The following is a 26532-nucleotide window of genomic DNA, read 5'->3' on the forward strand; positions in this document are numbered from 1 at the left end:
GTTTGGTCTGGCCAATGTACATGGCAGAGAGACATTGCTGGCACATGATGGCATATATCACATTGGTAGATGTGCAGGTGAGTAAGCCTCTGACAGCGTGGTTGATGTGATTAGGTCCTCTGATGTGTCCCCTGAATAGATATGTGGACAGACTTGGCAACGGGCTTTGTTGCAAGGATAGGCTCCTGGGATAGTGTTTTTGTTGTGTGGTCTGTGGTTGCTGGTGAGTATTTGCTTCAGGTTTGGGGGCTGTCTGTAAGTAAGGAATGGCCTGTCTCCCAAGATCTGTGAGAGCGAGGGATCATCCTTCAGGATAGGTTGTAGATCCTTGATGATGTGCTGGAGAGGTTTTAGCTGGGGGCTGAAGGTGACGGCTAGTGGCGTTCTGTTACTTTCTTTGTTGGGCCTGTCTTGTATTAGGTGACTTCTGGATACTCTTCTGGCTCTGTCAATCTGTTTCTTCACTTCAGCAGGTGGGTATTGTAGTTTTAAGAATGCTTGATAGAGATCTTGTAGGTGTTTGTCTCTGTCTTTTAAACAGACTTAACCAGTTGCAACATCTTTCTTGAGAACTACATTCACTTGAATTTATATTTACATCACTAAAATAAATAATAATAGTAATAATTAAAATAATAAAAAGCCCTTAGAAAAGTTATTGGATGAGGCCTTTGTTGCCACATGATATTTATAATGAAGTTATAGGTGGGGCTAGTGGCACTGCCTATTATTAATATTGTCCGATACTTTCCATTATAAGGTGTTTTTTTCAGTTTCTGATAACTTTGCCAAACCTTATGTGTTTGGGCTGACATTTTACATGTGGGGCATCACTCTCATAGATCTTGGGAGACAGGCCAGTCCTTGCTTACAGACAGCCCCGCAACCTGAAACAAATACTCACCAGCAACCACAGACCACACAACAAAAACACTCAGGCTGAATATTTTTGGAAAATTTCAAACAAAATGGTTCTCCCATTTTCAAGAATGAGATTAGAGGAAAATATGTTATTTTGTCCCTGCTAAAAAATGTGGGTGCCCTTTTCTTTGAAAAGTTCTAGTGCCCACATGCTGTGTCAGGAATGTGCCTTTTGCCACCCTCATGGAAATCTGCCCAAATGCAGTCGAGTTATAAGCCTTTGAAAAATCACAGTTCACACATATTAAGTAGAGACTTGCTAGAGCTTTGCAGCTAAAAACTCAAAAGATTCCATCCACACTGAGCAGGACTTCCATGCAATTGCAGCTCTGATTGCTGTAGTCCAGGCTGGGACCACCAGAGTTGAGACCAGGGGCAGGTAGCCTGTCTCTCCTGTGCTCCTGATGCTTCCCTCTGTTGATTCCTGAGTAGTGGAGTGCCTGATTCTAATGCAGATGGGACAAAAGCCAGAGCTGGGAAAGGCAGAGTCATGAGGAAAGTAGATTAGGATGGAGGCCTGAGGTGACGGTAAGGCTGGGACTGTTGGGGGAATAAGTTGGAGGGGACAGGGCAGGAGGGGTCAAGTTTGGGGGAAATGGGCAGAAGAATCTGTGTCCAATAGATTACATTCCCCTCCAGAAGCTGGAATGGAATATCTGATTTCTGAATTTCACTCTTTCTCTGCTGTCAGCAAATATCTGTGAAACCCACTGGCAAAGTATCCCCATTCCTTTCTAGTAGTGGTCCACACAGAAGATGACAACCTACTAGTGCTATAAGTTACTTCGTTAGTTCAAGTAGCAGAGATCTATGCAGTGGGTCTAAAAGTTCCAATCCTGCTGATGGCCCATGTGGGTGGCCACATGATGGAATTGCTTTTCTAAAAACCTAGAAAATTCTATGCACAAAAACTATGTTATAAAAAAGTTAGTAAGGTTGCAAAGTGAAACACAGAAAAATGAGGAAATTCCACATAGTTTTTGCCTATGTAAAATGTGTGTGTGTGCGGGTGTGTGTGTGTGTAGGTGCACACATGCATATTGCTGATGCGGAGCCGCATCAGGACAAATTGATTTCAGTGGTACTGAATCTTTAGGAGTTGTAGGTGTTAGTTATCAAATAAGATTTGCCCCCCTGCAGAACATGTAAAAATTATGAGGCAGATCCTGCAATCTTGATTTCAGGTCCTAAACTTGTATAGATTAATTGGAACATCCTTAAAAAATTGTAGTTTATAATGAAAAAAACAAACAGAAGGACCTTAAGTGTAATTGTGCAAATGCTCTATCATTGTATTTTCAAGTGGTCTCATGGCACAAGACATCCTTTCTTGTCTGCTTGCAAAAGAAAACCTATGCACCTAAATCTTCAGCTGCACTGTGGGTACAAAGAGGCTGTAAAGTTGATGCAATCAGCCATGGGGAGATCACACCTGTGGCATGGATCCTCCAGTGGCAAAGAACTGATATAACAGCCCCTATAACTCCTATATTCCAGCTGCCTACATTGGTGGTATGGCTGAGGGGAGAAATCATGGGTGGAGCATCTCACCCCACCCCCATCATCCTTGGTTGCTGTTGGCAGCTGGCACAAATTTCTCTATTATGCTGCGGGATTGGATTACCACACAGTTAGTCAGGGCCCTCTTGTGCTGTACCCTCCTCTGTTGCAGCTGAGGATCTGGGTCATGGTATCTTGATCAGACACATCCAAGTACTGTGCTCATTGATGAAAAGTTAATCTCTGTATATGACTATCCTGGAAATCATGTCAAAAGTTCACATCTAATATTAATCTATTCTAACAGATGTTTCCAGGAAATAATCAGCCAAAAATAACTGTTTGTTGTTGTATTTCTTTAAGAATAAATGAAATAACATGTCAGCCTAGCTAGTTCAGACAAGGCAGCTGGACAATAATAATTCTGTTGAGAGGAGATGGATAAAGGAAAATTCCTATTCAACAAGGAATAAAGTTATTCATATTACCGGGAAACAAAGTGACCTATTCATTTCACATGGCACGACCTGCCAGTGTAAAATTGTCAGAAGAACTAAACCATATAGAAACATACAAATCAGGAATGAGAAAGACCTATTAAATCACCTAATCCGTACTTCTGCCAGTGCAGGATTGTTCCCTGCAGCACATTTCTTAGAGTTTTGTCCAGTCTAGACTTATATTTGTGTTTATTTTGATGTGTATCTCTATTTAGATTGATACCAAATAGATAAAAAGGCATCTGTCCCAATCTCTAGTTTTTTGACAATTGTCTAAAAGCACAAGTAAACATGAGCAAAATCAACAGCAACCACAGCCATCAATCAGGCCATTTAGTAAAAGACAAATGAGCAAAAACATCAAACTGACCAAAAAATTGTCCCTCCAAAATAGGATGACCAGATGTCCCGATTTTATAGGGAGAGTTCCAATATTTGGGGCTTTTTTTTACATGGGCTCCTACTATCCCCCACATCCTGTCCTTATTTTTCACACTTGCTATCTGGTCACACTACTCCAAAACATGTCCACTCCCTTCCCCTCAAACCTCCCTAAAATGATTAGTCTGTCAGAACACTCTGAAGGTCAACAATTTGGGCCACTGGGTTAAGGGAGGGAAGGAATTCAAAAACCAAGGGGGTGTCATGGAGAAGGTCCTTATCAGCAATCGCCTCTTTTATACCAAGCACAAGAATTTTCACTGAGCTACATCCTGGCAATATGGCCCATGGGTGGGTTCTACCACTTCCCTTTGGAGACAGCATTAAATAGCTTTATAGTCTTAGACTTCTCTGGCTCAGAAAGCCTTGACCAGTCTAAGTTTTCTTTGTCTTAGTTTCATGGCATGAATCACAGGTATAATTTAACTATGCCAGTTCTACAGATGGTCAGTCAGAGGCCCTGTCTATGGCCACACAGTAAGTCAGTGACAGAGCCGAGAATAGTGTCCAGAAATTCTAACTCCCAGTCCACTGCTCTAACTACTAAACAACAGTGCCACCCCCTAAAATAAAAAGGGTTATGCTTTGCCATATATTGAGTCTCTGGCATGCTGTATCTAACCTCATAGAATGTATCGATAATTTTGCCAACTACTAAGTAGCAACTTTTCTGTGATTGGTATTTGTCCATTATTCCTGGCAGGAAATCATCAGTATTGCCCTTGAGTCTCATTCTCACAGAATGGGAATTACGTAGACCATTCACAATGTCATGTCATCATTTGGTTCTCTACCACCATCCTCAAGCGATGTATCGGAAGACTTTATAACTGTTCACTGCACAATCCCCAACTTACAACTTGTTGTGACACTTTTGATGTATCGCTTGTGAACAGATCGGTGATAAAGATGGATTGTAAAAGGTAGTAAAAGAGAAGCCCAAAGGGCCTCACTACCTAGTTAATACTGAAGACAAAGGTCATTCACAAGAAGTTCTCTTCGCACTTTTACAGAGTCTGGCTAGCAGTAGCATGATGCCATATGAATGGGAATCTGAGTCTCTCTGAGTCTGATCTTTGGTAAATCTTAATCAAAAATGCATGGTAAGGCTCCTCCTTTGCCAGGGTATCTAATATATTACATTCTTAAAAAAATATAAAAAGTTAATTACTTTCCAGATGCATTGTGAGAATAGCTATGAGTGCTTTCCAGTTCATTGTTTATTTAGTATATGTTAGCTGTTTAAAAATTTAGTGTTGTGATGCATATAATTGAGAAGGTTTTACAACAAACCATGCTCACTGTATGTTTCATTTCTCAAAGGCTTTGCCCTGTATATTGCACAATGGGAAACTGGCAGTCTGCACAACCAAGAAAAATGCTTCCAGTCTGCCCAAGCCAACATTTATGGCTGAATGAATTCCTTGAGAAAACTCCATTTATGTATTACCATGTTATGAGCTTTTGGATGAAACACTTAAGGGGCCTGATTGCAGAGCCAGAGGAATCAATATTTTCCTGTAAACAGGCAAACTGGTACATAAACAGACCTACTAAATATCTGCATTTAGCACTTCAGCCAAATACAAGCTAGGAAAATGTACTTACTATACTTCAACTTGTTAAGATGCACAAATTAAAGTGTAGCCTGGATCCTATTCAATTTTTTTAAAGGTTTATAGTTCACCTAATGTTACATACTTCTAAGGCCAGATTATGCCACTCCTAGGGTATGTCTACACTGCACACTCACATAGAGTTGCCAGCATTGTATTTTAGAAACAAGGGACTGTTTTCTTAGCACCTCTGCCCTACATTATTATAACCATTATTAATAACAATAAGCAGTACTCACCTACATTCCCCAGGGGTATTTCTTGCTGCTTTTTGCAGCACTCAACAACTCCCGATCTTCTTGTACAGAGATGAATAAATAAGGGACATCTCTTGTAATAAGGGACTATTGGACAGCAGAATGTAGAGTACATATACTGCATGCCCCCCAGCACAGGTATAAATAGTGTAAACAATGAAGCATTGCTTTGGTGAGTAAAGAACTGCCAGAATATTAGGGTATGTACCCTACATAGTGCTCCCGAAACAGTGCTTCCCCTCTCTATGGTGCTATTTTTAGCAGTGTAGTGTAGGGTGACCAGATAGTAAGTGTGAAAAATTGGGACAGGGGGTTGGAGGTAATAGGCACTTATATAAGACAAAGACCCAAATATTGGGACTGTCCCTATAAAATCAGGGCATCTGGTCTCCCTAGTGTAGTGTCCTGCTGCCTCCACATTGCCAGAGTCTTTCCCTGCCACAGTGGAAGATTCTGGCAGTGGGAAAAGGCTCTTGCAGGGGCAATGCAGCAGGGAAGGCTCTGGCAGCTCTCCTCTGCTGGCTCCCCCTGCTAGAAGCTTTCACTGCCACAAGAAATTATATTTCGTGTGGACACAGCCTGCTTTTCACTGTGACATATAGTTACACTTACCCGACATGCAGCCAACCGGGGCAAACAAGGAAATCCATGGGAGCTGACACCTAAATGCTTTTGAGGATCTGTGCCTTAGTTTCATGTCTGAATGAAAGGGTGGCAGAATCCACCTAATAAATATATTTACTCTATTTTTTTTAAACTCTAATCTAATTCCGATTTTTATTGTTTGCAAAAGTATTTTTTGGATCTCATTTTGCTCCCATTTGCTGCTTTGCCTTATTCTTTTGTACTTCTGCTTTTCTGTTTCTTCATTTTAATTCCCCCTTAAAGCACGCTTCTTCTGCAAAGCCCAGAAACATCAAATGGAAAAAATAATCTTTAAAATAAAATCTGCAGTTTCATCTAACCATCATCTTGTCACCTGGTGCATGTTTGAGTATTTCTATTCATTCTTGAACTATACTGGTTGTTTTTTAGGCTCCAAGACAGGGTGTATCTTCATCCATGCTTTGTACAGCACCATGCACACTGATTATTAATAATTATTATTATAGTCCCCAGAGGCCCCAACTGAGACAAGGGCCCCGTCATGCTAGGTGCTGTACAGACATAGTAAGAGACAACCCCTGTTCTAGACAGCTTACAAATTAAATAGAGAAGATAGGCAAAGGCTGGAGGCAAAAACAGAGAGGTGAAATGACCTGCCCGAGTTCACAAAACAAGTTGGAAATAGAACCCAGAGGAATACTAAATTCAAATCTAGTGACTTGTCCACTAGATGACAACACTACTTTAGACAGAGCTCAATACATTTGGCGATAGTAATAATGATGAATATTAACAGTATTTCTGAGACTTTGAGATTACTTCCGGCCTTCCCAGGTTGTTGTGCTTGAATTTCTGCCCTAATTCTAAAAGTAAAAGGATTTAAAAAATGTTAATATGGGTATATTTATGCATATTTTATCTTGGAGTGTGACGCAGTTATACAATGAGGAGTCTAATGCAGTTACACAAGTAACTTAGGATGCCTCCGGGAGCTCTCATACGTTTTCCTGGAAGATATCATAATGTACCAAAACACATTCTTTCAATTGGATGTTATTACCAGCGTGATACATGATAACTCATGGTAACAGATGGTGACTAAAGCCACATTAATATTTCACTTTCCCCCCTTATTCTTAAAATAAGAAATAATTGTGTTAATGTTTTAATGGTGACTGCTGCAGAACTATTTTTCATGTCCTACATGTGAATGAGGAGAAATCAAGCCAGAGGAGTAAAGCAGAGTTCTGTCAAGATTTCTTTTATTATAACAGAAAGATTACCCACCCCCCACAAAAAAAAAAAGACAATCTGGTTTTTAGCAATTTCTTTTCTTTGGGTCATGGTAAAATTTCTCAGAATGTCTGTTGTATTTTCATCCACATGCATGATACTGAAAATAAATCCCAGTTCCAAACTCTTTGTTCTCCACTTCAAATTATTTCTCCCTCTTCCCCCCCCCCATATAATAAGCATGCCTTTGTGAGGTGGTTGTGAAGCAAAGGATTATGTCTAACCGCCTTTCCATTAAGTGAAGTAATGATGGATTTCCTAGGGTCTGTTACTATTATAAGCTGTGTCTCAAGGTTTATAGTGGAAGGCGTAGTGTATGTTTGAAAAGATGATGGTTGCAACAAACTGTGAAGATTGGTGTGTCAAGAACGCAGTGGTTTCTTGGCTGCTTTTTCATCATATATCAAGAGCCAACCCCTCACTTAAGCAGCATATAATAGTTTCACTCCTGAGAGTGACTAGACTTGAAAAACTTGTGACTTCTCATCTTCAACTGAGATTCCAAACTGGAAGAGGAAGAAATGTAGAAAGCTGTCTAGGATGCTCTAAGCAGAGTCATGGCAGCCCTGGCTGATGGCTTTATTTCAATGAAAGAAAATTTATTCTTGAAGGGCATTTGGGTTTAAAATGATGCAGGGCAAGTCTGGGAAGAACTCAACTGAACTTCTATATCAGCTAGTGAATCAGAGTGAGTTTTCCATCCTGCAAGAGAGCAAGGCAAAGGGATTATTTTTTCTAAGAAATTCCTCTCTGGATGGGAAGGAATGGGAATTATGGTCAGTTGTTGCATTTAGAAAACAAATCAGTGGACTGGTGAGACAGAGAGAGTCACTACCAGGCTTCTGCTGGGTCTTTAGGTGAGTTGCACAGCCAAAAGATTCCTTCTTTCTGCCTGGCAACAAGGGCATTAAACAAATAGCTGCAATTCATGAATTAACACAATGTACCGTGTCTCCTCTGACATCTGACTACATCTTCCATATGTCTTAAAAATAAATTATTCTGCTGAGCTGTGTTTTTGTGACAGCTCATTGTAATGCCTTCCCAAAGCACTTCTTTTCCTCTTTGCATGGCTGATGTAGAACAAAAACTTGAATTTTACATTTAGAGGGTTAAGCTAGATAATTGTGGCAGGAGTAGTGGAGTGCATCGCTGTGATGTCTCCTTTGTATTTGTGAATTGGGCTGTAACGGGGTGCATGCCGTGCCCCTCTGGATTTGGCCCTTCTCCCCCTCTTCTCAGAGACTCAGGGACACTTCAGGCTGGTGCAACACCCTTGCTCTTTATTTGTGATTGTCCCCACCACCAGTTTCCAGCTATATACAGGTTTTTTCTAATGGCATGGCCTACCCTAGGCCTAGCCAGCAACAGACTAGGAGACTCCCACCTCCATCTGAGCCTGACCTCCCCTCCTGGTCTCCACCCCTCTTTGCTCTTACTTCCTCACAGCCTTATAGCTCTTGCTAATGAGGCTGGCAGGTGGTCTGTTACCAGGCAAACATCAGGCTATCTACCCAGCCCCAACCCAATCCCCCTGATTGGGGCTGGCGTGGCTGCAGCTGATTAAAGCCTCTCTAGCAGCACCCTGCCACACAACTCTGCCCTTAAGCCACTGCTACGGGGTCTTTGTCCAGCCCCTTCTCCCTCTGCCTGGGATGCTACTCCGGGGAGGCCCACTGCTGCCCACAAGATGGTCCCCAGGGTCCTCTGAGCAGGGTTGGTCCATCCCCTAGTCACAAAAGGCACATTGGGTCGGGGGTGGACCATCCCACAGGTCTACTGATACCCACAGGTCCTCAGACCAGTCACAGCCTTGCGGTTGCCCTCCTGGTTGCTCCCCATTTTTGGTCAGCAGGGGAGCCAGGTGGGTCTGTACCTCATCCTGGCTGCCTGGGGCAACAGGTGCAGTTACCCTGCCCAGGGAGGTCTGGCTCTCCCTGCCTGGAAGCTCCACCTTCAGGCATTCTTTGGGGCCCTACATCCTCTTGGCCTTGGGAACCTTCCCCTAGGGTTCTCTAACGGGACACTCCTTCAGTCCCTCGCCCCCTACTGCTCTCCTGTCTTCACTCTGGCTCTGTTGTCTAGGTTCTTTCCCTCCTGTCCTCTCAGGACCTGGGTCCTCCCCCATGCTGGGCCGCTGGGCACAGGGATCTCCTCTCCCGTCACAAGGGTCTCCCCTCCCTTCTTGCCAGGGTGTCCCCTCCCACGGCCTCCTTTCCCCTTTGGGATGGGGCCCCAATCTGTTCCCAGTACCACAGGGTATGGTAACCCCTCTAGCATACCCACCAGTTGCCAGGCAAACTGGCCCCCAACTTTCAGGGCTAATGAAAACTGTGCTTCCCAAATGAACTGAATCTAATTAAACATGAATATCAAATTATAAAGAAAGAATATTAAAAAAGACAAATTGCAGAGATCAGATTTAGTTGCATGGAACGCAAAGGTACCCAGCACAAACTGTGCAGTGTAAGGCCTGCAATAAAAGCAACCAGTTTGAGAAATAAGTGTTGTGCTCAGCAGAAATAACAAAGGAATAAAAAAATGAAATTCATTCATGAGCACAGAGTTCATTGATGGGTCCCTGAATACGTTTTCAAAGCTGATTATTACAACAGATTGGCTTGTGACAGCATCCAGAGTACTTTCACAGAACCCTTTACTAGAACCACCTTCCTGCTGTCACAGGAAGATAGTAGTTCTACAGTCCCAGTGCAATAAACAATGAAATAACACAATATGTAATCAATATCATATAATTGAAGAAAGTGATTGGTAGCAGGTCTCATTAATACAGCTTAAGGGACTTTCATAGGCCCATTTATAATTGTGTATTTTGGAATAATACTTTATAAGATTTTGGTTATAAAAGAATGGAGCTTTTAATAAATAAAATTAAAAGGAAAATAATATTAAATGGGTAGCAAACAAGGCCTACCTATGCAGTATTGGGAAAGGCTAGGAGAATGGAGTATAACTTCACTTATTTACAGGAGGGATATGTTTGTCCAGAAAAGGGAGGTGGTGAGGGAGCATCACTTCTGAAACCCTGCAATCCCATACGAGCCACAGAAGTAGGAGTGAAAGTCATGGCAACTCTAAGGACTGCCATAGGCTATGACAATGTGTCAGTGGCCTCCAAGATGCTGAATGGGGAGACACAAGCTGCTTCCCATCTGTTCCTGTGCTGGTCTCAGAGCTAGCACAGAAGTGGCTGTATAACAAACTATGAATTCTTAAAGGATGTTATCAAGAGGACAAGAGCCAATTATTCTCATTTGCTATGGAGGACACAATGAAAAACAATGGGTTTAAACTGCAGCTGGAAAATTCAGGTTAAATAACAGAAAAAGCTGTAAAAAAAAGAACATTTAAAAAAGAACATTAGTCCCAAAAGCTGTTTTGGGATGACAGAGAATAGCCTTCACTGGAGATATTTAAAATGAGGTTTTGCAATGTAAAGTGATTCTTAAAAATGGCATCAAGAGGGTTCCATGTTTATAGTGTGACTTCACTTTCATGTTAGTTTTGCTTGGTTTATAATTGCTTCCTCTCATTTGCGGCTCTGCAAACTCAACCTTCTGTTCCTCCTGAATGAAGACAGGATTTGGCTTGTAGAATCATTATTACTAGTTATCATACCAGTGTGGTTTTCAGATTCCTGGATGAGTGGGCAGGTCTGGCAGTTAGAAAAAACACCTTTTCACTTGTCAGCTGAACAAATTTGACATGGAACCATTGAAACACGATAAATTTGGAATTTCCATGAGGATGTCACAAAGGTGACAGAGATCATCATCTGGAAGAAGCTGAGCACTGTGGGTAAGGTTAACATTCCATCCTGCCAGAATAGTCTCCAGCATAGCAAAGCTGTTTAAGGAGAGATTAGACTACAGTAATTGGGGAGATTTTAAAAATAATAAAATCAGTCCTGACCCTGTCATTATACAGGATGTGATGGGTTTTCTCTAGTGCACACCCTATTATTTGTTGCCCCATCTCCGCTGTGATATCTTTTCTTTAGACTGTACAATCTTTGGGGCATGTTTTCACCTAACAGAGCAGAGCCTTGGTCTGGTTGGCCTCTATATGCCACTGCAGTATAAATATTAAATAACAACCTTTTATTTGGATGTATTTATTGGAAAATACATGTAAGAATACAAAAAAGGAAGGGGATTGGAAGACATCAATCAGGAAAAAATACCCAATGAAATAATTCAAGCCCTGCTCCAGAACTACCTATCTTCTTTCACTCAGCAGCGCTTTAAGTGTGACACCTGTACATGATGTACTAGACCAGTGGTCCTCACACTTTTTACCTCATGCCCCACCTTGCTCTGCCCACTTGCTCCTCCAGCTGTGGTTGGGAGCTGGGGCTGGGAGCGGAACAGTGGTCAGGGCTGCGGCTACTAGACCCTCTTCTCCAAAAGACAGCTGCAGCCTATTGGAATCTTATACTCTTTCCTCATATAATTCTGCAGGAAAATAATTGTGTAGGGGAAAATTTAAGCTGTGTTGATCCCTCTGAAAATGGTTCATGTTCATGTTTAGTTTGAATTTGGGGAAAGAAGTTGGCTCGTTGGCTAGTTTGTCCAAACTCATGCCCATATTCCTAGCAGACTTTTGTCCATTTAGTTTTAAAAATTAATTGAATGGATATGTTTAAAGAGGAAGTGAATGATACCAGGAAGAAAGAGTAATGAAGAGAAGGTATCTAAAATGATAAGAGGAGTAGAGAGTTCAGAAGAAATTTTCTTTCTATTTTCTTCCAAGAAACCTTCTCCCTATCTTGGCTTCACATGTTCCAAGGTTGACATGAACAGCGTAAAAGTAATTATAATACTTGGTGCTCTTACAGCCCCTTTCATCTGGGGATCTCAAAGCACTTTATAAAGCAGATGTGTATTATTAGCCTTACTCCATAATACAACATTGTAGCTATTTGAGGAACTAAAAATGAACATGGCCTGCTTGTAAATTTTAACAATCTCACACTATCACTTTTTCTTAAACTCTGCCTTAAGGCAATATTGAACTATCTGCCTCTCTTCTCAATGAAGAGTGTTGACCTGCCTACACATTACTGCATATTTTATATACTTCTCTTATAAATACATTTGGCATCCTGAAAGTATTCTTATTTGTACTATAGGATATCTCAGTTCTGGTTCCAGGCCACATAATTATAAAGGTATAATGATGAGAATTAATCTGGGAGGCAACTAGATGGCACTAGAACATGTTTATGTGTTATTTTACTAATATGACTTTGCAGCATAAGCCTTTTTGTTGATTAGAAGTTCCTGGAATAAAGATGACTGACAGTTGTATAATGCTGTTGGCCTCTCTAAATTACAATATATAAAAAAGAAAGATGAATATTTCTGTGTGGGATACACTGATACAACACCATTGTCTGTAATATAAACAGAGGTTTTCACCATATTTTACAACAAGGCACTGGAATAAAAATAAAATAATAAAGTTTATTAAATTAATATAACATATTCTTTCTTGTCCAATAGTTAAAATGATCAATGTAGAAAAAAGGGTTCTCCACATCAAGAGCTGCAGGTTAGATGCAAAATTATCTATGGGTAGTGTAGCGAGGCGGTGTGGTTCCCTTCTCCCCAGGGAGGGTTGAGCCCCCTCAATAACTCCCCAGGGCGGAACCGCTGGGAGGAAGTCCTGCCCCTCAAAGGGTCAGGCGGCAACCCAGAAGGATAAAAGCCGGGCCCCAGCCCTCAGTCAGGGCTCGGCCGCCAGCAGGAGCAGATGTGCCCGCTGACCCTCATCACCGGGAAGCCGCTGAGGCCCGAGGCCGGTACAACGAGGAGCTGCGAGAGCTGCCCTGCAGTCGCTACGACGAGGAGCTGTCAGAACTACCCCGTCCCTGCTACAGCCCCGAGGAGCCGCCAGACCAGACCTGGCCCGCCGTCCCGGAGGTATTCCCGGACCTACCGCCCTGCCCTGACTGGGAGGAGCCCGTGGTGCTGGACGCCCCAGCGGACCAGGTAGGAACCAGGGGGGAGGCCGGAAGTAGTCCGGGGGCAGCTGACTACAGTAGGCCCTGTGCCTATGTCAGTGTGTTTCGGTCAGGATCCCCACTGACCACCGGTAGTGGTGAAGGCCGCTACCAGGGCCCCGGGCTGGAACACAGAGGAGTGGGAGGGCCTGCATTCCCCCTGCTACCCGTAACCGGGTGGCAGACTCCCCCTCATCCCAGCCTAGTGTCAAGAGGTCTGCCTTGCTCCAAAGGGCCAGAGTTAACTACTGTGTTTGTTGGTGCCCCGCCCAACCCAAGGGCTGGGCCCCTATTGACTGTGCCACTGCTCTGCCCTGCCCCAAAGGGCCAGAGCCGAGAAACTACTGCTGTGTTTGTTGGTGCCCCACCCGACCCAAGGGCTGGGCCCCTATTATTTAACTCTGTCTCTGTTCGGTCCCGCACACAGGGCCCGAACTGCTGGAGCGGGCTGCGGTCCCCAGGGCAGAGGCCCTTGGATGATGAGACCAGGCCGGTGTGGCTCCCTCCTCCCCAGGGAGGGTTGAGCCCCGGCACCCCCTCATCCACAGTAGGAATTTCCAAAGTCAAACAATCTGAACGAAGATATTCCTAAAGGCTTTATACCAGGGGAAAGCTAAAATGCAGAAGCCACATTAATATATTAATCTACTTTAGTGCAGTGTCTGACAGAGGAGAATAAATAACTTCCCTGGGCTTGAAAACATCAACATGTGTAATGGACAGAGGGGAGCAACAGAAAGGCAAAATCACTTAAACAGAAAGGAATGTGTCACATATTGTATGATCACCAGAATCGGGACTTGAGGTAATTTCTTAGGACAAAATGCTCCCTTCCACTTATGCAAGAGGAAGGGAGCCTAAACCTATCCCAGCCCAGGTAGAAGAGAGAAATACCAGCTCTGTGACATATTACTCCATGACTATTACTATTTATAGTAGCATCTAGATGCCCCTATGACGCAGTCTCAGTGTGCTAAGCACTGTACATACCCAGAATAAAAGACAGTCCCTCTCCCAAAGACCTTACAATCTGGGGACAGGCAAAGGGAGGGCGGAAGGAAATATCAACCTCATTTTCCAGATGGGAAGATGAGCATAGAGGTGCTAAGTGTCTCACCCAACATCACATAGGAAGTATATGGCAGAACCAGTAGTTGAACTCAGAAAGTTTGAGTCTGAGTACTTAGATGTTAAATCCAGTGCCTTACTCACAAGACCATCCTTCCTCTCTCACCCACTAGAAGCTGCTCTTCCAGGCTCAGGTGCTGGATGAATGAAGTTGGGGACATGACAGAGTGAGAGCACTGGCTGTATCACATTCTCCTCCTTAAACTTTCTACCTATGGGCAGGAGCGGCGCCAGGGTTTTTGGCACCCTAGGCAGGGGTCCTTCTGCGCTCTGGGTCTTCGGCAGCAACACTCGCTCCAGGACCAGCCGCTGAAGTGCCCCGAAGACCGGGAGCACGGAAGGATCCCCCTGCCGCTGAATTGCTGCTGAAGACATGGAGCGCAGAAGGACCCCCCGCCGCCGGATTGCCGCCAATTGGGAGCGCGGAAGGACCCCCGGCCGCCAAATTGCCACCCAGGGCCGCAAAAATGCCGCTCCCCCCCCAAATCCGGGTGCCCTAGGCAACAGCCTAGGTTGCCTAAATGGAAGCGCATGCCCTGCCTATGGGACAGGCTAGCACGTGTTAGTCATCAATAAATTATGTGGGTTCCCCTATGAGTGGTGAACATAAGGCTAAACACTTCAGACCAGGGGGAGTCACACTCAAGTGTGGGAGGGAAAATCCTATATCTGGAAAGTGTCAGCCTCCCTCTCGTGCCCTTACAATCTAGCTACCCCCTTGGGAAGGATGGGTAAGTCTTGGGTTTGAACTGAAATGAAACAGAAGTGATGTCAGAGGCAATTTTCAGAAGACTGGAGGCTTCAACAATTAAAGCAATTACTGTATTTGCATTTTGAACACATTTTGGTAACAAACTCCAGATAGCTGAAGGAGGTCTTGCAGTTAAAGGACAGCGGATCCAGATTCTATTCTTGACTTTGTCATAAGCTGGCTGTGAAATCTTGAACTAGACACAATCTCTTTATGCCTCAAGTTCCTCATACATAAGGAAAAGATAATAACTCCTACCTCTCAGGCATATAGTGAGCTCCAGTTAAAGTATGCAAAGCACACTGAGATCTTTGTCTGAAAGGTACTATATAGTGTAAAGTATCCTTCTGATATGGGAATACAGTGTTTTAGAAACAGTCCTCTAGATGGGTTCAGATCTCTTCTGGTTTAATTCAAAGTTGTGAGATCAGGTTATTATTATGATCTCATATATCACTAATTGAGAGTTGTTTTATGGCACTCATTAACAGGGTTGCATGCACATTACAACCTAGAAGCTCTGGGTTATCACTGATGCTTGCAGTTGCTATGACAACAGAGTTTGTATGCATCTCTCAAAGAGCCTTTTTTTTTTAAAAGGCTCCTTGAAAGAGTGAGTTATTTAGCATCCAGCATGCACAGGCAGGTTTAACCATCAAAATGTTCTGCTTACAAAATGACAGGCAATATCTTCCTTTAGTTTTCCCATAGCTAATATATTATAGTCCTGCATTCATACCACTGTATTTAAGAATCTGTCAGGGTTTTTATTAAGCTTCCCCATTTTTCAGGGAAATATAACTGGACTGGATTTCAGTGTGCCAGGCTTTAGCTATGAGATTGTCACTGACATTAATGGGAATTGCCCAGATCAACTTTCTTTTAAGACTTTTAAACATTTATACTATAACATCATTGGTCAGAAACAACAACAACAACAACAATAAAATATTTAGCTAAATGGGAAACAACATCACTTCTGCCATTTTCAAATGAAAGTGAAACGACTAGGAGTCTATATATGTTGGGGGCTTAGAACCAGCGGTGTTATTATATTTTGGTACTACACTTTTCTGGGTATTCCCACTAGCTACCTCTGTAATAACTATTACATTTCTTAACCTTTTCCAAGTAATCATACTTCTAGGGATACACTGACAGAGCAGACTTTGGGAACTGCTTCGAATTTCAGTAGATATAATAATTAAGAAGAAGAAGAAGAAATATTGTGCTTTGTACTTCTCTAGCACTTTCCATCTGAGACTATCAAATGGATTAAGCCACTCAGCGCTCATGAGATAATTAAGTATTATTATCCCCATTTTATTGATATGGGAACTGAAGCACAGAGAGGTTAAGTGACTTGTTGGAAATCACATAGAAAAACTGTGACCGAATTGGAAACTGAATTAAGATCACCTAACTCCCATTCCTTGGGATTTAATCGCTAGCTTATCCTTCTTTCCTTCCTAGATAGGCATGTAAAGGGCCAGAGCTACACGAGCTGATGATCTGGCTCAATTTTTAAAAAATACTGTATATTTGTTTTAATATAAAAAAGACTTAAGAAGAATACATTTATTATTATTTACTTGTATTGTGGTAGTGCCACAAGGTCCCATTCAGTACTGGCTCCCCACTGTGCTAGATGAGGCACAAATGCAGGAAGAAATGGTTCCTGCCCTGAAAAGTTTACAGACTAGTTTCAAACTTAGCTTCAGTTTGATTTGCAATTTCTTGTAGGTGGAGAAGTAGAAGTGAATCTGGAGGAGGGTGTTGAAGGGTGAGAGGCTAGTGGCTTTTTAGATCACTTACAGAGACTATTGTGGGTGAAGAAACTAAATGGATGCTCAAGGCGGGCATCATTTATGGAGAAACAGAGGGGGGAAGTCATGTTTCTGCAGAAACTTCAGATGGTGTTAAACCCACATCCATTTGGGGTGAGTGGTAGCTCTGAAAGTCAGCGGAGTAAATGGGGACAGAAGGGAGGTTTAATGGCTGCATTGCTTTAGCAGTGGTGGAGGGAAGCATTATGCTGGTGTACATCAGAATCCCTGCTGAGACACTTATACTAGGAGTATAGCACTGGGTGGTACCCCAGGGGCCTGCAGCCTTCCTTGGTCATGCCACCAACTCATCCCCAAACATTCCGTTTGAGTGGTATTACACTGACAGCCGAGTCAGTGCCCAGCCTTTGTGGCACCTTTTCTCCTCAATGCACCCTTGGTATGACAACCTCATGTAGCTCACGTGCCCAGCCTTTATTACATTTAAAGGGATGATTTTTACTTAAAAATATTTTTTGAGCTTCCTGTGGGCAGACACAGCATCATACCGAAAGGAAAAGTATCATTTGCAGATGCTGCATCCAGTGTCAGAAATGATAAACCAGTTTCTGTACTACTTTGAAAGGTAATAATCTAACATTTACCTAGCGCCTTTCATCCTGAGGGATCCCCCAGCAACGTGCAGGGACCACGTCACTGCACCTGAGGGAGGGGAGGGATAGCTTAGTGGTTTGAGCATTGGCCTGCTAAACCCAGGGCTGTGAGTTCAGCCCTTGAGGGGGTCACTTTAGAGATCTGGGGCAAAATCAGTACTTGGTCCTACTAATGAAGGCACAGGGCTGGACTTGATGACCTTTCAAGGTCCCTTCCAGTTCTAGGAGATGGGTATATCTCCATTGTATAAAAATAAAAAAAAGACCATTCTTCCAATAATGCAAAACAACAATATGTGAACAGGAAATGCAGAATAGCACACCCAGTTGGACCTAGAGGATGGTGGTGTTGATAGGTCATTTTTTAAATCGAAATACTGCCCTGTCTTGAAAATCCATTCATAGGAAAAATCAAGACAATTAGAATAAAATGACCACCAACCTCCTGCACTTTATGACATCTACCATCATCCTCACTGCTTTGCAATGGGGGTGCAGCACAGAGATAGCTCCAGTGGCTCTAAAAATTCCATCCTGATGGTATTGGATAGAAGCCATATCTAGATATTCATACCACTTGCATTCTTAGTAGCTATTAGTAAGGTCATACTAACTCACCTACATAATATATATGGAGTAGATGATACAGCACTAAACTGGCTACAGTCATTCCACAGATGCAACAAACACCATAAAAAAGGATATCACAATGCCTAGAGCAGCTATTTCAAACTGACCTCAAGTAAGATCAAGATACATTTCTCCTGTGATCTGCTCCTTCCACTGTCTTCCAGTCCAGTTCTATCATCAATTCAAAGCCTTGGTCCTGATCTTCAAAGGCAGTAACAGGTCAGGTCCCAGCTAAATCAGTGACAATGTTCTGCATTCGCGATCAATCGCCTTGACAATTCTGCATGTCTGGGATTGTACAACTCATAAAGTCCAGGATAAAGCATGTGAGAGCTGTAGAGAAAGTATTTCCAGTCAGGAGGGTTCAATGAGGAAACCAGCTTGTAGAGGAGAACAGACTAATCTGAAGTCTGACAATGTTTAGGACACACTGCAAGACCTTCCTTTTTCATAAAGCTTTTCTATCACCGTGATAATAGAAGAAAAAATTATTCCCCTAGAAGAGCCTTGTGTGATCAGGAAGGAGAGAAGAGCAGAAAACCCCTTAATATCCATTGGCGATCTCACCACCATGTAGGGCAGCGTTCCCTATATATGTTTATTCATTCATACTTATGCTTGTTTCACTGTTCACATTTGAATTTATTGTATTTGCATTAAAATAATTAGTTATAAGGCATTTTGGATAATGGAATCCATCTTTTAAAATGGAGTCCAGTATTGGTTGTTTACAACTCACTTTCATACCTTTTCGTTTGGCAGGAAACAGGGTTTGCCACAGAAACTTCCTCTGAGGAGGCTGGATCAAACTGGTCTGGACTAGAACTTTCACGATGGCATAAAAGGGCTGCACATCCTGTCAGCGGGGCTGTCCGTCTGAAAGGCAGCCAGCTACACATGTTTTTGCAAGCATTGAGGACTTCCTTCACTATCTTACCTGGTCTATCCTACTGATCTGGCTATCTTCCACCTGAATCCACTTACCTAGTTCCTGGTTCCAGTCGTGATTGCCAACACCAGCAGTCTCCTGGTTCCAACACAGTGAAGGTGCTGAGCTCCTCCTGTCCCCGGTAACCACTGGATGCACAGTTTCAGGTCCAGGTCCCTACGAACCCAAGCAACGGAGAGACTGTCACTTAACACCTGCAGCTAATCCCACTTGAGAGCCATCCTTCGAGATACAGTACAGTTCTGGGATACCTTGGTTTAGTTCGTTTTGTTAGAAGTGTAAATTGCCAAGGGTTGTCTTGGGGACTGGGTTTCAGGTCCATCTTTGGGCAACCACATTGCTGTTTTATGTTTTTAATCTGTTTTATTCTCCCCCCTTCTCCCTGACATTGTTACTAATATTTTTAATACATTTCCTGTTTGTTTTTGAAGAATTTTCCTCTCTAGTCTTCAGTTACCTACCTGGTGGGCAATGGGAAGATTTTAGTTAACTTAGTCCCCAAGTGATTAGATACTGATATTGCCAGTCAAAGAACCTGGCCCTGTTACCTGAGTCCGTGTAACAATCATGTAGGTGAGCGTTTAGATACAACAATGATGGATGCTAAAACCTAAGATAGAGGACGTAATTACCCAACATCTGTATTTTTGAAATCAGTCCATTAGATTTTCAGTGATCATGAATGGTTAATCTCAGTTTTATATTGCATCTGAAAATGGCACCTCCACAAGAGCAAAGCCCACTGGGGCACTGATTTATTACTAACTCAGAGGTGAGCATGCTACATACTGAACTGACCACACCACATCTGTGTCGCATCCATGTACTGCCACAGGATGACTCTGCTTGGCTTCTGAGAGATGAAGGGATCACAGCCCAAAGTAATATGGCTGCAGGCCATGCTTTGAAACTAGTTTAACTGTTTGGAGAAGAAAGTCGTTGTTTAAACATTTTGTTTAAATATTAAACAATAAAGTCCTTCCCTAAACTGCTAAAACAATGGCACCAGGTTAGAAAGCAGCTTAGCCTCCTGGACACTGGAATGTCACACTGGAAGTATCCCAAACGTACTCTGGAGATAACCGTTAACACCAGACAGCTCAGACATGCTGATGTTCATTACAATTTATGGGCTGGATTCTCAGCTGGTGGGAAATTGGCTTAGCTCCACTGACTTCAAAGAGGCTTCACTGATTTACAACTGATGAGGAACTAACCCTTCATCTTCACATCGTACTTTCTTTATAGTGACTTGTTTTTTTCACACAGTTAAATTTCATAATGCTGCCCTAAGAAAACAGGTGTTTGTCTAACATGCTCTTAAAAAATCTCCAGTGATGGAGATTCTACAAACTCCCTAGGCAATTTATTCCAGTGTTTAACCACCCTGACAGGAATTTTTTCCCAATGTCCAACCCAAACTATCATTGCTGCAATTTAAGCCCATTGCTTCTTGTCCTATCCTCAGAGGTTAAGAAGAACATTTTTTCTCCCTCCTCCTTGTAAAAACCTTTTATGTACTTGAAAACTGTTATCATGGCCCCTCTCAGTCTTCTCTTCTCCAGACTAAACAAATTTTTTCAATCTTCCTTCATAGGTCATGTTTTCTAGACCTTTAATCATTTTTGTTGCTCTTCTCTGGACTTTCTCCAATTTCTCCTCATCTTTCCTGAAATGTGGCACCCAGAACTAGACACAATACTCCAGTTGAGGCCTAATCAGCGTGGAGTAGAGCAGAAGAATTACTTCTCGTGTCTTGCTTACAACACTCCTGCTAATACATCCCAGAATGATGTTTGCTTTTTGCGCAACAGTATTACACTGTTAACTCATATTTAGCTTGTGGTCCACTATGACCTCCAGATCCCTTTCCACAGTATTCCTTCCTAGGCAGTCATTTCCCATTTTATATGTGTGTAACTGATTGTTCCTTCCAAAGTGGAGTACTTTGCATTTCTCCTTATTGAATTTCATCCTATTTACTTCAGACTATTTCTCTAGTTTGTCCAGATCATTTTGAACTATAATTCTCTCCTCCAAAGCACTTGCAACCCCTCCTAGCTTGCTATCATCTGTAAACTTTATAAGTAGGGCTGTCAAGCAATTAAAAATTTAATCTCGATTAAAAAAATTAATTGTGATTAATCACGCTATTAAACAATAATAGAATGCCATTTATTTAAATATTTTTGGATGTTTTCTAAATTTTCAAATATATTGATTTCAATTACAACATAGAATACAAAGTATACAGTGCTCACTTTATATTTATTTTTATTACAAATGTTTGCACTGTAAAAAACAAAAGAAATAGTATTTTTCAATTCACCTAATACAAACACTGTAGTGCAATCTCTCTATCATGAAAGTTGAACTTACAAATGTAGAATTATGTACAAAAAATACCTGCATTCAAAAATGAAACATTGGAAAGCTTTAGTACCTACAAGTCCACTCAGTCCTACTTCTTGTTCAGCCAATTGCTCAGACAAGCAAGTTTGTTTACATTTGCAGAAGATAATGCTGCCCGCTTCTTGTTTACAATGTCACCTAAAAGTGAGAACAGGCATTTTTCATGGTACCACTGTAGCCATCATCACAAGATATTTATGTGCCACAGGCGCTAAAGATTCATATGTCCCTTCATGATTCAACCACCATTCCAGAGGACATGCATCCATGCTGATGGGTTCTGCTCGATAACAATCCAAAGCAGTGCGCACCAACGCATGCTCATTTTTATCATCTGAATCAGATGCCACCAGCAGAAGGTTGATTTTCTTTTTTGGTGATTTGGGTTCTGTAGTTTCCACATGAGAGTGTTGCTCTTTTAGGACTCTGAAAGCATGCTCCACACCTCATCCTTCTCAGATTTTGGAAGGCACTTCAGATTCTTAAATTTTGGTTAGAGTGCTGTAGCTATCTTAGAAATTTCACATTGGTAGCTTCTTTGCATTTTGTCAAATTTACAGTGAAAGTGTTCTTAAAATGAACAACATGTGCTGGGTCATCATGCGAGACAGCTATAACATGAAATATATGGCAGAATGCGAGTAAAATAGAGCAGGAGACATACAATTCTCCCCCAAAGAGTTCAGTCACAAATTTAATTAACACATTATTTTTTTAAAAAGCATCATCAGCATGGAAGCATGTCCTCTGGAACGATGGCCAAAGCATGAAGAGGCATATGAATCTTTAGCACATCTGGAATGTAAATATCTTGTGATGCCAGCTACAACAGTGCCATGCAAATGCCTGTTCTCAGTTTCGGATGACATTGTAAATAAGAAGCAGGCAGCAGTATCTCCTGTAAATGTAAACAAACTTTCCAGGTACAGAAGTTAAGCTGACTGGTCTGTAATTTCCTGGGCTGTCCTTTTCCCTCTTTTTATAGGTTGGCACTATATTTGTCCTTTTCCAGTCTTCTGGAATCTCTTGCATCTTCCATGACATTTCAAAGATAATCGCTAATGGCTCTGATATCTCTTCAGTCAGCTCTTTGAGTATTCTAGGATGCATTTCATCAGCTCCTGGTGACTCGAAGACATCTAACTTGTCTAAGTAATTTTTAACTTGTTCTTTCCCTGTTTTAGCCTCTGATCCTACCTCATTTTCACTGGCATTCACTATGCTAGACATCCAATCACTACCAACCTTCTGGGTGAAAACCAAAACAAAAAAGTCATTAAGCACCTCTGCTAGTTCCTCATTTTATGCTATTATTTCACCCCCTTTCCCTGCCCCAACCCCACATTGAGTAACAGGCCTACCCTGTCCTTGGTCTTTCTCTTGCTTCTAATATATTTGTAGAATGTTTTCTTGTTACCCTTTATGTCTCTAGCAAGTTTGATCTTGTTTTGTGCCTTGGCCTTTCTAATTTTGTCCCTATATATGCATGGTGGGATAGTTTAAAATGTTCCCTCCAGCCCTATCCCCTCTTCTGAGGAATCCCATATGACAAGAAAAAAATATTACTTGTATAATACAGAGTTTGAGTGAGTGAGTTCTCAATGATCCCTCCATTATCTGCCTCTATTGCCCATTCCCTAAAGCCTTGCATCTGGCCAGTTTGCCTTCCAGCCAAAGGTTTCTGGACACCTCTAAAGTTGTGGATCTCAAACTAGGGTCAGTGGAGCATTAGTAGTTGGGGAGCCACTTCTGGTGTACTGCAAGGCATCCAAAACAGAGAATGCAGAGAGCAGGAGAGAGAGGTATTGGTCTAACAGCTGATTTATCTCTTATGAACTGGTACACAGAATACCAAGTGAGAGACTCGCTGTGTCTAGAGCCCATCAGTGTTGCTTTATGGTAACAACAGAATGGGTCATTGCAGAGTCGCTCCAGATATTTCCTCCCACAGAGGTGCTTTCCATCCCATAGACAGCTTTAATACCCAAACCGTACCTGCTTTCTTAAGAACTAAAAGTGAAAAGTGGCATAGCTGCAGGTAGTGAAGCTATTACAAGTTCCAGCTCTGCCATTTTCAAACTCATTCAAATGAATTCAGCTGATTATAAATAGTCTACCCTTTTACCATATCATGACATGGCAAAACTGGTAGTCTCCACTTCAGGGAAGCCAAGGACTGGAATTGCTGCTGTCTACAGGTGAGGATTAAAGTGAATTTGCAGAAGTGTGAGGGGAAACTTGCTTAGTGCCTTCCCCACACTAACTCCCCAATTCTGAAGTAAACTCCATGTGAACAGGCCCTTATACCTGTGCAGATCCCCACTGAAATCAACGGGGTCTGCCCACATGAAGCATGTTGAGGACCAGACCCTGTAATACAAGCCAACAAAATCAGCCCCACATTTTCAAAGACAACAAATTCATCTCAAAAGATTCTAAAAAGCTCAAACTCTTTTCTTTCTTTGCTAGTGTCTCTGGTGCTCAGCCACATGCATCAGTCCTCATTCCTTGCCAGTGTTTATTTAGAAAGCAGGGGTATTAGCAATCTCTGAGATTTAGCTTCCTAAAACATGATAAAGTCAGTAAATAAATGTTATAAAGGACCTGTTTTCAGCTAAAGTGCTACTGGAGGCACAAGCTCTACCTCAATGAAGGACCTGTGCAGTATTATTGCTTTACACTTATACCAAGCATTTCCTCCAGAGATTTCAACTGGCTTTACAAAAGTGGGTACAGCATTATCCCATTTTGCAGATGGAGTAACTGAGAGATTGAGTTACTTGCCTACTATAAAAGAAGTGTCAGAACTGGGAGCAGAATGCAGAGCTTTCTATTCCTTGTCCTGTGCTCAGACCAGTTGAACACAGCTATCCGTTTCCAGTTCCTAGCTGGGATGTCACACCTATTATATCCAAGGCTAATTTTAACATGAGACATCACAGAGATGAAGCAAACCCAAGTCTTGTTATACTGAACATAGCATTCATGCTTATATTACATTGTATGTGTGTGTGTGTGTATATGTAGTGGTGATGTGGGTGTTTTGTACCTACACAAAAGCAAAATGCCAATGCAATGAAACTGCTATTTCCCTTCATATAATGACATTCTGTTTACAGTTAAATATATAGGTTTCTTTCTTATGCCTGTCATTCAGGGTAATAAATGTGTGGCTTTTTTTTTTTAAATGCAGAAATTCCTTTTGTTATGTTGTTTTAAAGGGGCTGTGTGGATATTTCAGTAATGAAAGGTTTTAACTACAGCACTTCAAGCGTGGTCTATGTCCTGGAAAATCAGTTTTTAAATGTCTAAAACACTGACAATAAAGTAGAACTGTTTTGTACAGCATCTTCCGTGAGAACTATACCCCATAACTCTTCACTGAGGTGAATAACACAGACATTGAATTAAACAGCACCACGACAGAAACATTGAGAGCCATAGGTAAATGTGAAAATAATCTAGATTCTCATTCAGTGCAGCTGTGCTTGGTGCTGAACTTGAAGGTGGGAGTGAGAAGGAGTGTCATGGTGGTTTTATATCATTGCTCTATCCTTTCCCCAATCCTCGGGCCAGCCAAGGTCTGGTTTGGACCCTGGCACGAATTAGAGTGGCCTCAGAACTTCTTTAATTTTCTCTAGGTATTAATAGCCCCACAAGAGGCTAGGGATCATCAGAGAGCAGCAGTTGTTAGCACACCCTTTCCCTTGGCCATGCCACCTACCACAGAGGTTGCAAAGTTGGGTGGGGTGAGATATAGAGTTGGCATAGCTGGTTATATGAAGCCCAGGGATCCCCTCCTGCTAGTAGTATCTTCAGCCAGTTGGTCAAGTCAGTTGTGTGGTCACTTTGCATAAAGGAGTCCATACTCTGGGATTTAAAGAGGGATTATTTGCTTATTGATTTTCCTCCTTCTGTGAAGCTGAGAGAGAGGGAGAGATCTGGAGATCCAAGAATGGCCAAGTCAGCATTATGAAGCTTGAAAAAACAATCAGCCCTTCACTTACCCACAAAAATTCCCAAAATTATAATACATGGATTGTGACCATCCTAATGAAGCAGCACTGATGTGTTGCTTGGGAGAAGGGAAGGAGGGAGGAAGAAGCTGTCACAATTTCCCATCTTGTAATTTACAGTGTCTTTGACTGTCACATGTGACAAGTGTCAGATAGTGAATTATTCCAGCTGGCTTAACTGACAGAAGGAGTTTTCCTTCTCTCCGCCACTGCGTTTCACCCAAGCCAGTCACAGGTAAATCCAGGACTGGAGTTATATGCCTCTCCGCTGATGGGACATTTCTATTGCTCCTGACCACACATGCTGCCCATTTGTAGCAGGCATTGCAACACCTCCCAGTGCCTCAGGCATTGGTTCATCTCAGTTTCTATTATTCTCTGCCAGTGGCACACAGTAGTTTAGTCTTCTGAGGGCTGTATACTTGAGTCTAATCCAGATTATTGGGTCAATATGGGGTAAATGGGTGTTGTTTAGTGTCCTGTGATGTCTAGGAGGTCAGACACAATTGATCTGGGGATCCATTCTGGCCTTAGACTCTATGACTCTGTTTCAAGTTATGAGTGACTGGAAATACAGTGCCAAATTCTCTGCTCTGCTGAAGTCAATAGAACTGCAGCAATTTACACACACAAAGAATCTGGCCCAAGAACTATTCCTAGGGGTTCTTTGCTTGGCAGCTGCGTGTGAGGTCTTGGTGAACAATAGGCGTAGTGATAGTGAAGGTGCATCATAGAGACTTATGAGCATAGGAATGGCCATACCACATCTGACCAGAGGTTCATCTAGTTTAGTATCTTGGCTCTATCAATGACCAGTACTAGATGCTTCAGAGGAACATACACATAAATCCTTGTAATGGACAATTATAGAATGGCCTGCCCACAGGGGAAATTTCAGCAATGTTTTAGGCATTGAAATATGAGGGTTTGTAGCCCTTACGTTTTTCTTCCTGGCTAGTGTCTCTGATGCATATAAATACCTAATTTAAGAAATAAAATTCTGCTATGTTTTTAGACTCAAAGATATCTTGTGGCAATGAGTTCTAT

The sequence above is a fragment of the Gopherus evgoodei genome, chromosome 1 (genome assembly GCF_007399415.2).
Source record: "Gopherus evgoodei ecotype Sinaloan lineage chromosome 1, rGopEvg1_v1.p, whole genome shotgun sequence".
Lineage (NCBI taxonomy): Eukaryota > Metazoa > Chordata > Testudines > Testudinidae > Gopherus > Gopherus evgoodei.